Below are 13,657 nucleotides of genomic sequence, written 5' to 3' on the forward strand. Positions count from 1 at the left end.
TGTGTTTGTTTCTCTTAGCACAAGCAGGAGAGACTAAACAAAGGAACCTGTGAGTCAGCTAAGCTGTCCCTGAAAAGGTAGGATCTGTTCTAAGAACAGAAGGACTTAACAGCATCTGTGCTCATGTTCAGTGACCAGGTAGGCAGTGGGTGGGTGAATAGATGGGCCCCACATTGTTCTGTGCTGATGAATTATCCAGGATCCTAAGGAAGGGAGGTAATCTTTCATTTCTTTAGAGGTGAAATCTCAGGATGGACCCATCAATGGGAGTAGACGTCTACTAAAGAGGGCATTCATGTTCTAATAATGCTAACAGACCAGGCGGATATATGAAAATCATGCAGCAAAACACTACTAATACATCGGGTCATGCAAATGTCTTTCCTTATTTCTGGGAAACAAGTCACACAAAAACGAAAATCTGCCTGAAAGTCAGGGACATAACAGTGTTGTGTTATGATAAGAGGATTGTATTAGTTACATATTGCCCCAAATCTTAGTGGAAGGGGAGAAAGAAAAAGAAAACCAAATGTCAGGTCAGGTGACAGGGGCTGACACCTAGGAATGTTGACCCCCAAAGATCAAAATAAGAAATCAGGGAGGTTGAGACCTCCAAATATCTAAGGTGGGAGGGGATAATGGCCCCCAGGTACAAGGACTTTCTAAAGCTCCCCAGGAGATAGTATTGTGCACCTGGGGTTGAGAAGCACTATTCTGGAGTATCACTTGCCAATCTGATTTGATATTAGTCACAAAAATTTACTTTAGCCAAAGTAAAAACATAGTAAAATTTAGTCACAGTGGCTAGTGGTGGTAGGAGGGGTGTTACTAACATTTATTGAGCCCTAGTTATGAATCAGGTTCATGCTAGGAATTTTACATAATTTCCACTTACTCCTCTTGACAGCCCTGGAAAACAGATCGTCAGTACTACCACTTTTTACAGAGAAGGAAACAGACTAGAGAGATTTAGTGAGTCACACTGTTCTTAAGCAAAGCTTGTTTCTTACACCGTATCAAGCTAAGTATGAACTGAATTCCCAAAGAGAAAACAGTATTAAAGATAAAGTAGGTAAATGATAAAAGGGCTAGTTTGGTAGCTTTAAACCTGAGCTCTAGGTGGACTGAAACAGACAGCACTACTGACAATATTACTGAACTGCATAGAGTTTGGCCATGAAGAGCAACAGCTAGCGCTGGGCTGCAGAGGACGGGGTGTGGGGCAGGGGTTCCACAGGGCAGCAGGAATTGGTGCAGGACAAGGGAGGAGGGGCGGGCTGGTTCCCAAGGCTGGGATGTAAATATGGAGCCCTTTCCCGTTCTTTGCCCCATGGTGGCAGTGCAGAGGAACCCTGGCACATCAGTTGGGGGCAAGATGGGAGCTGTGGGAACATGATGTCTTGGCTCTGGTTAGCTCCTACTGGGTGTTGAGTAACTTTGCGTGACAGGAGCTGAAAGGCTGGGAAGAGGAGGCCAGGGAGGAAGGGTCAGGAATGCAGATGTCAGAGACGGGGGAGGCCAGGCCAGTGAGGACAAGGATGATCCATGAAGCACCTCAGCTGCTGCCGCGGAGGCAAACAGACCATTTCAAGATGGGCAGAAACTGAGTGTCTGCTGGCTTGGGGTTGCCGTTGACAGCAAATACTAGAAAACATTTTAAAGCAAATGTGCACAAGCCTACACACCCATGCACACACATTCATTTCTAAATACAAACGGAACTTTTTTCCTGCAAAGGCAAAATGCCTACAAACGGGTCTCTGCACACTATTCTCTTGGAGAGTGAAACATTAGGGTTCCCTTCCCGCCGAGCTGGGTGTTCCCCTTGGAGTGCAAAGCAGTCGATCATGCTATGTCTGTGCTGGCTTTTTCTTTTCTGAACATTTGGTTATCAGGCTTCACTTAGAGGGACTCCCGTGCTTTGTCAATCCTCATGTGGCTTCAAGACGACGTCCCTTGGAGCCATTTCTCCACTCTGGAAATTCACAGGGTGGCTTGTGCTACCCTGGGAAATGACATGAGAAAGACTTCAAACACCACTGGTGCCTGAGGAATGGCTGAGGTCAGGAGCCAAAACCAACTTGGAAGGAAGGCCGTGGTGCCAGGGACCGAGTGAAAACGAATGAAAGCAAACCAGCCACAAAAACCTCTCAGGTCCTGCACGGTGCCTCGGAGGCCCTGGAATAGTGGCTCTGGCTTCCAAAACAGAAACCCTTCACCCAGCAGGGACTCCCTGTGAGAGAGGCTGCAAGGTGCTCTTTCCAACCACAAGACAAAAGAATATGAGGTCATTGTTGGAAGTTTGAACCTGGGGCCAGAAGGCCCTGCTTCCGTGATACTGGCCTTGGGACCCCTTGGCCAGATCTTGCCACCACCTCCTGTTGCCAAAGCTGTTCCCAAGCACCATTAATTAAAGCATTAATTTCAAATGAATGGTGGTTGACAAGGAACCTAGCTCTGCAGGAAAGCATTCTAGGATCCGAAGGTGAGGAAATAGGGGCAGGTGTGAATTAAAGAGACAGAAAATATGTTTGGGTTCTGGTGTCTGGGGCGGTCATTGGCCCCAGATCTAAGGTCTGTGGAACTGTCACCTGTACTGGGTGGAGAACTCTCTCCCTATTTGGAAGCTTTAACAAGTTCGTCCTGGATATAGCTGTGAATTAGCCACTTGGTGGTTCTCTCCCATGTGCCTTGTCATAGTACCCATCTGGGACAAAGAGCCCATGTGGGTGTCATACTGGTCAGTTCTTTCTATCCAGAAAGCAAACCAAAGCCATTTTGATTCAGGATGAACATTGGGCATAGCCCTTCCTCAAGGTCTGCCTTTGCCTGTGCTATACTGAGAATATTCACTGTGCATTCATTTCATTTGTCCCAGGATGGAATAGTCCCTCCTCTTGGTCCATGGCCTCTCCACTGGGGAGCAGATGGCCGATCAGCAGCAGGCATGTCGAACCACAGGGAACTGCCCTTTTGTAGATTAACGGTTATAAAAAGCCATTGAAAATTGCTGCCACTTGACCTTTTTTTTGCCTGTAAAATTGTTTTTCTGTGTGGGTCTAGTGTTTTCTAGTATTCTGTGCCTAGGTCTGTGCTAGGCACTATGGGGGTGCCACAGTTGGAAGCACCCTTGTCTGCGGGAATCAAACTGTGGCCCATGGGCCAAATCTGGGCCACCGCCTGTTTCTGTAAAGTTTTATTGGAGCACAGCCATGCCCATTTGTTTACTTATTGTCTATGACTGCTTTCATACTAGCAGAGTTGAGTGGTTTAACAAAGACTATACCATCCACAAAACTGAACTATTTACTACGTGTCCCTTCTCAGAAAACATTTGCTGAGCCCTGTCTTATACAGTGGCAAGAGGCAATGATCACTCATAAACACTGCCGTTTTTCTTACAGCTATTTAACACCACTCCTTTTTCTGCCTTATCTTTCATTACTCTTCTTTTTCCTCTTCCACTTGCCTGATTTCCAAAGTGTCTCCTTTCCGCAGTGTCCTTCACTATTCTTGCTTCACTATTGTTCCTGGCCTGTTATTCTATGCCTGTTTTCCTCCTCTTCACCTGCTTTTGCTCTACCATCCTTGTTCATCTCTTCCCACCTCTCACTTGTCTCCTTCTGCTTTTCATGTGCACCTCCTTGGAACTTGGCCCGGGTCACTATTCGGAGCAGCCTTCTCTTGCTCCAGCACAATCTTGTGTTAATTTCCTTCTTTAGATTTCAGTCTACTGAGCAGGGCTCATAGTTAACTGGTAAGGAAAGGTTGCCTGTAAGAATCGTTCTTCATGTAGTTGGTTGGCTGTCTGTCTTGTTTGGTCAGATTGAAGACCATTCCTGACATGAGATCACCTGCCTCAACCAACCAGAGAGCTCAAAGTTTAGAAATGCTGTCCAGATACCTTTTTCTTAGGGACTCCATTAGTTCCTGTATGTGGACTCAGCCTCTGCTGAGTTTTAACAAGGCTCCTACTGTTTTTAACAGCATTCTGAGGCAGCGTCTAGAATTCAGAAATTAAGTCCATTCAAAATGAGGATGGGTGTGTGTGCTGGGTGGTGCCTTTCTTCCCACAAAGTAATGTGTTTTGAATCTAAGTCATTTGTGGTCCAATGTTTCTCAGAAGCATGTACCACTGGTTGCTAAAGACTTTCTTATGCAATGCTTCAGGACAAAAAAAAAAAAAAATCAAAACTGGATAGTTTGCAGTCATTTTAAAATAATTACCAAAGATATACCAAACTTTGTCATAGCACTCACCTTTGATACCAGAGTGACAAGAGGCCTTATATTGCAGGGTCGCCAACCATCAAGCCAGCCATGCCTGCATTAAGAGGAAAAGGACCCAGAACACAGCAGCCTCAAACTTTACCTGGCTTTAGCGAATGCTACTTAAAATATATTTCAGGGGCAAAGACTTTGATTGCATTTAAGTAGAATTTGAAATTAGTCACTCTAATTAGTTTTCTTTCCCTTTTAAACATTTTTAAAAAAACCTTTGCCCCCTTTTCTCAACCCTAAATTGTAAGTAAGTATGGTGATTCTGATTTCTATATATTTCTGAAGCTTTTGGGCAAACTATGTAATCACTGTATCTAACAGAAAAGCCACAAATTTAATATGAATAAAAGAGAAGGGGCTCTAACCAGTGTGTAAGAGACATTTTTGGTTGATCCTGCAGCTTCTCTTATTTTCTTCCTGTTAGCCCTCCTTTTGGTTTGGGGATCCAGTGGGTTCACAGAATCTGATTTTGGGGGTGAGGCAGGTGACCCAGATCAGCATATTTGACTCCTTGGTCATTGTGATTGGCTCTGGGTGGATGTGTGACTAAGCAGATCCAGTTAGAGGGAATCTCAAGACCTTTGCTTAGAATTCCAGACCAAGTACCTCCTCTTTTTCCTGGTGATGTGAATGAGTAAGCACATAGCCTAGGAACCTGTTTGTACCCTACTTAGAACCACCAAGATGTTGGGCAGAGATTAGTCAAAAAGGAACTAGGTACTTAGTGACATTGGTGAGCTGCTGGACCAAGCCTCACCTGCAGCCTCTGGAATTTGCAATTATATAAGCCAATAAATTCCTTTACTTGGTCAAGTCAAATCAGGTTGTGTTTTCTTATCAACTTGCAATCTAGTGATTCTTTCATAGGATGATTGAACAATGATCATAAGACAGAACCAAAAGACCAAAGACTGGGTGTTAGCGTCTGCTTCATGTCAACTTACTGTGAGACCTTCAATAAGTTCCTCATACTCTCCTTTTTGGGCCTCTGTCTCTGAAATAATAGAGGAAGTAGAAAGTTGGGCTTAGTTCCATCTTACGATCTGTTCCAGCTTTAAGATGCTCTGAGTTCAGTCCTCCTCTTGAGTCATGACAAGCTGGCTCCTACTCCTCATTTGCTATTTCTGTCAATGGTCCCATCGTACTCCCAGTTCTCTATGTAGAAATCTGATGTTGTCCCTGTATCCCACCCCCTCTCCTCTTTATCCCCTACATCTGTTCAGTGATCAAGGACTGTCAGTTCTCTTAAGTGTCCCTTCTTCTCTTTTCTTCCTTCCTATTCTTACCATCATTCTAAATGCCCAGGGCATGATCTGCCCCTACATCTCCTTACAGTGCTTGCTCCCTTGAAACCATCTTCTTCATTCTTGCTGGATTAATATCCTTGAACAGACTTTTAAAACTTAAACCTGGATTCCCTATTAATGGAAAACTGAAGTCTACATCATGTGGCATTCTGTGTGGTTCATCCATTACAGCCATTCTAGTTCTTTAACTTAGATTACTTACAGGTTCAACTGAAACACAGGAATAGAATGACTGCCTTTTTGAGGGTGAAAACTTTATGCATGGATTGTTTTAATAGTCCCTTCCAAAAACTTGTTTCAGGGAGCATCAAAATCTTAGAGTACATTTGTGGCTATACCCAAGTTATAGGGCATATATGCTGGTGAATTATCAGGACCAGCAGCCTTAGAACCAACAACCCAGGGCCCTTGAGCACCACATCCTTTATAAATCCCCTCAAAACAGTATGTCCTAGGAAAATGTGTATCCTTTTCAGTACTTATTAAAGCAATATGTATGTTGCATGTGGTTACCCTGAAGTGGTGGCTGTTTTAAATATTTGTGACCTTAACATAACCAAAACAGTTAATGTCTAATTACTCTTTAAAACATCTATTAATATATACTAGGTATATGTTTTATTGAAACACTCTGTGGTAGAAAGCCATGGAAAAAGTGACTGTTGACTTACTATAACCTTGGAATTAGTGTTAGACTGAGAGGGGAGAATCTCTGTTTGCTTTTTACTTTTTTTTTTTTTCTGTAACAGAAACCCTGGCCCGTGAAGGCCTGTGTGCTCTGAGAGAATGGGCTGAGCTGACCTTGTTTTTGCCCTCTTTCCTATGACATAGCACTCCTCCCTACAAGCTCTTTGCCAAATCCTTATGCATGTTGAGTCAAAGCATTTTGAATGAGTTCTTCACATGCAAAAAAGGGTTTAGACAACAGCTCAACGTGTAAATGTACTATGGGGTCTCTTCAGTCAGTGTTTCTGTTGAAAGTTCCTGAAGCTTGGAAAGATGCATGCAATTTGTTCAGTATCTCAGCATTTCCCTCTGGACTGAAGCAAGGCAGTTGGCTTCCTGTTGTAGACTAAACAAATGAATAGAAATTCACTGGAAGGAGCCATGTGGGTAGTGTATCTATAGCTCTTGGCATTGTCCATTCAGCTGACTGACTTGTAGGTATACCTATATATACAATGGCCCATTGTGTTGATTAGGTGGTCAAAATAAGAAGTGACATTCATTAAAACCACCTTGTCTGGCCAACTTTGATTTCAGCTAGAAATCAAGTCAGCTTGAACATCTAAAAGGAGAACTAGATACAGCCATTGTCTTTTCTTTCTTTTCACGGAGGAAAAGGGGGTCTAGATACAGATTAGGCTTCTTTTAGGATTCAGGGTCAGGGAAAACCAGGTGAGAATACATGAAGGAGACAAAAATGGCTTGGGAAGAGAGCGTGGGGAGAGGAATGGTGAATGGGCGACGCTGGGATTGGGAGGTAACAGCTCTGCCTTGTTGTGTGCTAGGCATCAGCAGCCCCTTAGGCTCCCTTGCTCCTCTCCCTGAGGAGTGTGTAACCACCCCGGTCAGACGCCATCACGCAGTCACGTGCTTGGTGCTTGAATAACTGAACTTGAGTGAGAAGCTTCCCTGCCTTGAATCCTGAGCTATTTGTCCTGAGACTGCCGGGAAGTATTCCTGGAGGTGACCTATACTCCCAAGAACAGTGAAGAGGGAAAGGAGGACAGAAAAAGATCAGAGGAGGTGACTCAACGAGCAAGGATTTATGAACCATATTAAATTTAATAGTAGATAATACATAGAGGAAAATTTCCTCCTCTGAATCATACATGTTTATCAGGTTTATACAGATATTGATTGTCTTTGCTATATCTAAAATTTTTTGCTTTTATGGGACTTTCCTTAAAAATGTCTCTTGGTCAGATTGAGCAAGTTACCGAGTGGAATTTGGGGTAGAGGGTGGTCAGCCCTTCAGGAGACAAACGTGAGCTCCGTGGAATGTAGGTTCACAGCTGAAGAGGCCTTGAAACCGTGGGACTCCTGGCGTACACTGTAAGTCTTTCTTTTTCTATTTTGTTTCCTCTTTCAGCTATCAAGTTTTCAAAGGAAAAAGAAAAAAGCTTATCTTCTTTTGATGACTAAGGGTAGAGGAAGAGGTTCTGTCTCTCTTAGCTAACTCGCAGTCCTCCTAGAAAACCCAACACGTACGGCTCTTTGGGAGCTGACATGGCTGTGCCTTCCAGGTGCATGCTGGTGGGTTGAGGTCACGGGACATGCTGGGCCTGGCAGGGCCTTTAAATTACCTGATGGTATGTCCATCTCAGTGTGGAATTGCAATGGAATTAGAATCTGTGTTCTGATAGAAGAGACTTTCCACACGGAGCTGGGCTTTCCAACTTCTTGGATCTCTTCTTTTCTTCCAAATCACATTGACAATCCTCGCTGACCTCAGAGACACTTGTGTTTTATCCAGCCCTAAGTCATCTTGCTGGACAGAATTTTGCTTTTTTTATTCCTTTCCAGATGAAACAGAGAATAAAAAACAGCCAGTATGAGATGAACATACCTCTTTCTGCCTCCTTATATAGTTTTGTAAATCATAGTAAAACCTCACTTATTCAAACTGAAATGATTGAAGGGCAGACCAGGTGAGTGAATGATCTGAAATATTAAAAATTATGAAAAGGATGCATTGTTACAACTAGTATGTATATGTAATGACATGAACTAATGGCCAAGAAATTGTTCTCAGCACTCCCAGCGTAAGGTCTTTGCTGGTTTGTTAATGAATGGAGAAATGGCCATTTGCATTTAGTGTGTTCCCTGTTTCCTAAGCAAATATTTACTATTAAAATATTTGAAAACAGCATATCCTCATGATTAGTTTAGAATCCTTTTATTTACATTGTTGCTGACACTAAAGAATATGTTGTGAAATCTTTCGCTGGTACTAACTTTAGACCACTTTGTATCTAACTCATGATGAGCACATTATTAGGGACCAGACTAATCAGACTTAAGCATGGATTTTGTATTGAAAGTTGCTAAGACTCCACTGAGGAATACTTAAGAGGAGGAACAGTGTCAAACGTTCAACAAATGTTTGTTGAGTCTTTCTCTGTCCTGTCCAAACAGAACTTGATGTGGAAAATGGGGGTAACATGAATATAGTAACTAAAAACAAAAATAAACAGACAGTACCCACACATTCTACAAACCACTCTTCTGCCATAAGTACCTCCTCACCCCTCACATCTCTCAGCCAAAGGCCAACAAAGGGCAAAACAGTGATTTAAATTTCACTTCCTCCCTCTTATTTTGCCCAAATGCTGGGCATCAGGGAATAAACAGTAGGAAGTAGTAAGAAGAGAAACAAAGTCGAAATGACCACAAAAGCAAATGGCCTTGGGGTGAATTCAAAGCAAACCACAGGCAAAGGAAATCATTAAAATATTTTTGTTTTATCTGTGTGTGTGTAAACCTTTGAGTCCCGCTTCTTTTTAAAATACCATCTAGTCTCTCTTTTCATGTATTTCCCTGTTTGTAATTTCCTCCACATCTTGAATGGGCCCATATTAACTTTAAACATTATTTTCATTCAAAGTTCAGTGTTTTCCCTCAATTTAGCTAAAATACTGCCCACTTGTGAATTTATATTCTCTACTCCAGCTTCAAATTTTTTTCCAGCTTTTAAGAAGTCAGTCATAACTTACAAACCCTGAACTTCATTTTTTCCTACCTTCCCAATTTCTCTTTCTCGTAGTTCAAAACTTTGGTCTGCTACTCTAACCCATTCTCTTTCTTTGGGTTTGCAGAGGCTTTATCTTTGTTTATCCCTCTCTGAAAAGTCCTGTGACCCAAAGGCTGTGCTCATCTGAAGCCAGTGAAGTGAGAAAGCAGAAGGCAAAGCACCATTCAACATGAGGACATTTTTGGGTGAGGACAGGAGATCCTGACTCACCCACAGAACATCAGCATCACACCAAACCCAAATGCAGAAAATCTGGCTGGCATAGTTTTCAGCGTGAAAGGCTCATGGAAAGGGCAGGTCAGGGAGGCATGCCCTGCTCCCACCATGCCTCGCTCCACCTCCTCATTGCTCTCCTCTCCTACCTCCCATGGTCTCTGAGGCTTCTTATGGACACAACTGTCATTTCTGTTGTTGAGAATGAAACACAGGCAGCATATTTCCTTGTTAACTTTGGTGTCAAGATCAAGGATATTACCTTGATGAACCCCTCTTTTCTTAGAAATTACTTCTCTGGAGCTGGGAGGCTCTAGTGCTACCCACAGGTGACTTGGTGGGGTGCTAGGGCCCCAATGTGTAAGATCTGTTCTTAAAACCACTCATAACAAGGATGTAGCAAAGCATATGGTCAACATTATCGTGTAAAACTACATTTAAAAAATTATCGTCAAATCGTGTTTAAAATGCATCCCACCATAACTTGTAGAAGGACACCGAGAAAGTGCTACACTTTGCCACAGGAAAAACTGCTTCCTGTCTGTTCTGATAAAGGACAGATCCTCCGCTTTCATTCTGTCAAGTCCATTAAGGACCCTTCTAGGGGGATTTGTAGTTGGTGAGTTGCCTGGCGAGTGGGCCAGCTAGTGGTTGCACCCACCATTAATTTCAGCTTCAACTCAATTCTCCCAGCAACTGGTGACCTCCCGCACCCCAGTGCCCATTGCTTTCCCAAACCTTCTTATTCAGTAATTCTGGAGCTTCCACTGGCTGTGGGTGAGGAGCTCCGGCTCAGAGATCAGGTCCACGGACCACTTAGGACAGAGAAAGACTGTGATTGGTGGAGTTTGAAAACTTGGGAATCAGCTTTTCATTTCTGCTCCTGCAACTGACTGACGTGTATTTGGTGTTTCTCATGTGCAGAAACTTCATATACTTCATCTGAAGTCCTTCCGATAACCTTAAACTGGATGGTTTTTTTCTCTCCATTTTCTTGAGTTAAACCTGTGGGTTAGACTAGTTAAAACACATTTAATGAAGCACGGCTAGTGAGAGGTAAAGGTCCCATGTAAGATGCATGACAGTAAACCTGACCCTTTTCCCTGTACTCCTGTGTCTCCAAGGATTGTGGACTGACCTGCAGTATTAGAAACCCCTGCAATCATGAGATGGCATATGGCAGATTTTGGCCTGATTTTATGTATAATTCCATCTGATCATTCAGAGATAAACTCTCATTTCCCTTTGCAGGCACAAAAGGCCACCTGTGTAGCACAAAACAGCATTGTAAGCATCTATCAAATTTCCTGTCTGCCTATCTTTTAGAGTAATAATGGCTCATCTCTTCAGGTTTTTCCATTGACATCTATGTATTGTTGTGTCTCCAGATGCATTAGAGGCACATGTCCAAATTAAATATCATTTTATTTCCTGCTTTTTAAGTTCCCTTTTTCCTTTACTCTCTATGGGATTTATGTTATATTCTGTTTAGTGTCTTACAACTTTGGACTGCAGGCTATTAAGTACACATCTGTGTCACTAGATAGTAAGCTCAAGGCATTCAATTCTACCTGTTGTTTAACCTTGGACTCCTCAAGATTAGACTCTGACCATAGGAAACCCTTATAATCCATCACTGAAGACCACATCTGACATTCAACTTAAATATCCAGTTCACTGTCCACATCTTCACCAACTTCCCAGGAGAGTAGGTAGGGCATAATTATCTACAGCTCATAAATGAAAGTCAAGGCCAGCAAGACTGTAAGGCTTGCCCAGGCTCATGCAATGATATGAGCATGAAAACTAGAAGCTTTTGTGTCGTGACTATAAAAGATCAAAACCATTCATGCTTCACTTGTATTTTATATAAAAATGATTGACAATTGTTTATTAAATGGCACTTTATATGTTGGCATAAAAAACAGCTTTCAGGTTTAATTAAATGAATTACGTTCACCCGGCAGTGGCTCTGGGCAAAATGCTGACATCACTGAAGCATCTTTTTAACTTCTGGAGCTCCCATTCTTAGTTCCTTCTCTTGTGCTCTGTTCCCATCACATCGTTCTTCTGGTGGGCTGCTCTTATCCCCCACGGCCAACTCCATCTTCAAGGTCCCAACTTTGAGGCTGTGGCCTCGCAATGCTCCTCAAATCATAGCCTGGCTATGAGGATCCTTTGTTCCTGAAATCAAAGGTCTAATTTTTGGTAGATTCTGTCTGAGACATCTACACTCAAAGTTCCTTTAACAGAGAACAAAGCTTTTCATTCCTAAATCTGGAATAGATGCAGGCATGTGCTTGAGAGAGGTGAGACTTTGATTTAGGGCCACATGAAAAGGTGAGTGCCTGATGTCTTATCTGCTCCTATGCTAGTTTTAATGAGCATGGAGAAGGGAGGGCAAAGGTGAGTATCTGGGGGTGCTGGTGCAGAAGGGATGCTCCAGAGAGGGTGGATGAGGGACATAGGAAGAGACGGAAATGCTTATTTCAGAACTAGTGGTAATGAGTGAGTTCAAAAATGTTGCTGACTTCCCAGTTACATTAAGGGTGGGCCCCTCTGTGGACTACTGTTTCTCACACTGGTTACTCTTCCCAAGAATTTTTGCTTTTGACAAAAAAAAAAGCAATTATTCATCACTGGAGAGGGTGTGGAGAACTAGTGAAAATTAGTGCATCCCTCTGAAAAATAATTGTACTTTTGGCCAAGAGTCATGAAAATGTTCATGCACTTTGAATCAGTAATCCCTTTTCTGGGAATGTAGCCTAAGGAAAGGATCCCATATGAACCTGCAAACCTGTATGAGTTTGCACATTTTCTAGTTAATTGCTTGAACTTCTGATGCTCTAGTTGCTGGAAATCGAGTGTTGAGTTTTTGAGGTTCCTCCCCACCTTCACCTTTAATGGTTAAGAATACTGGGATCTTGTTTAATTCAAAGAGAGCCAGAGAAGAAGAGAATCAGGTTCATCCATAGCAGATCCTCCAGTTTCATTTGCTGTTTTTTTATTATTATGAATATAGATTTTTAAAAAATTAAAGCATCATTAATATACAATCTTATGTTGTTTCAAATGTACATCACAGTGGTTTAACAGTCCCTGTGAGCAACTTATATTGTGATTGCGAATTATTGTGGCCTTTTATTCCCCTCTTTCTCCCCACCTTTACCCACCCCAACCCCTCCCCCTTAGTAACCACTAGTCCCTTCTTGGTGTTTATGAGTCTGCTGCAGTTTCGTTCCTTTGTTTTGCTTTGTTTTTATATTCCATAAATAAGTGAAATCATATGGTATTTGTCTTTCTTCACCTGACTTATTTCACTGAGCATAATACCCTCTAGCTCCATCCATGTTGTTGCAAATGGTAGGATTCGTTTTCTTTTTATGGCTGAATAATATTCCATTATGTATATGTACCACATCTTCTTTATCCATTCATCTATTAATGGACACTTAGGTTGCTTCCATATCTTGGCAACTGAAGACACTGCGGTGATAAACGTAGGGGTGCATACGTCTTTTTGAATGAGAGATTTTGTTTTCTTTGGGTAAATTTCTAGGAGTGGAATTATTGGGTCAAATGGTATTTCTATTTTTAGTTTTTTGAGGAACCTTCATACTGTTTTCCACAGCAGTTGCACCAATTTGCAGTCCCACCAACAGTGTAGGAGGAGGGTTCCTGTTTCTCCACATCCTCTCCAACATTTGTTTCTTGTCTTTTGGATAGTGGTCATTCTGACTGGTGTGAAATGATATGTCATTATGCTTTTAATTTGCATTTTCCTGATAATTAGTGATGTGCAGCATCTTTTCATGTGCCTGTTGGCCATCTGAATTTCTTCTTTGGAAAAGTATCTGTTCAGATCCTCTACGCATTTTTTAAATCGGTTTACTTGCTTTTTGGGTGTGGAGGCTTGTGAATTCTCTTTATATTTTGGATGTTAATCCCTTGTTGGATATATCATTTATGAATATATTCTCCCATACTCTAGGATGCCTTTTTGTTCTGCTGATGGTGTCCTTTGTTGTACAGAAGCTTGATGTAGTCCCATTTGTTCATTTTTGCTTTTGTTTCCCTTGCCTGAGGAGATGTGTTCAGG

At 42.3% G+C, this 13,657-nt stretch overlaps 1 long non-coding RNA gene across 1 annotated transcript in view; it reads left to right on the top strand.

Annotated features, from left to right (window-relative positions):
- LOC118935387 (uncharacterized) overlaps positions 1-13,657 on the top strand; it is a 153,021-nt gene that overhangs the window by 61,446 nt on the left and 77,918 nt on the right. Inside the window, exon 7 of the long non-coding RNA XR_008995876.1 lies at positions 19-77. This is a non-coding gene — a long non-coding RNA (uncharacterized LOC118935387). The remainder of the gene's footprint in view (positions 1-18; positions 78-13,657) is intronic.

This window comes from Manis pentadactyla, chromosome 2 (genome assembly GCF_030020395.1).
Source record: "Manis pentadactyla isolate mManPen7 chromosome 2, mManPen7.hap1, whole genome shotgun sequence".
Lineage (NCBI taxonomy): Eukaryota > Metazoa > Chordata > Mammalia > Pholidota > Manidae > Manis > Manis pentadactyla.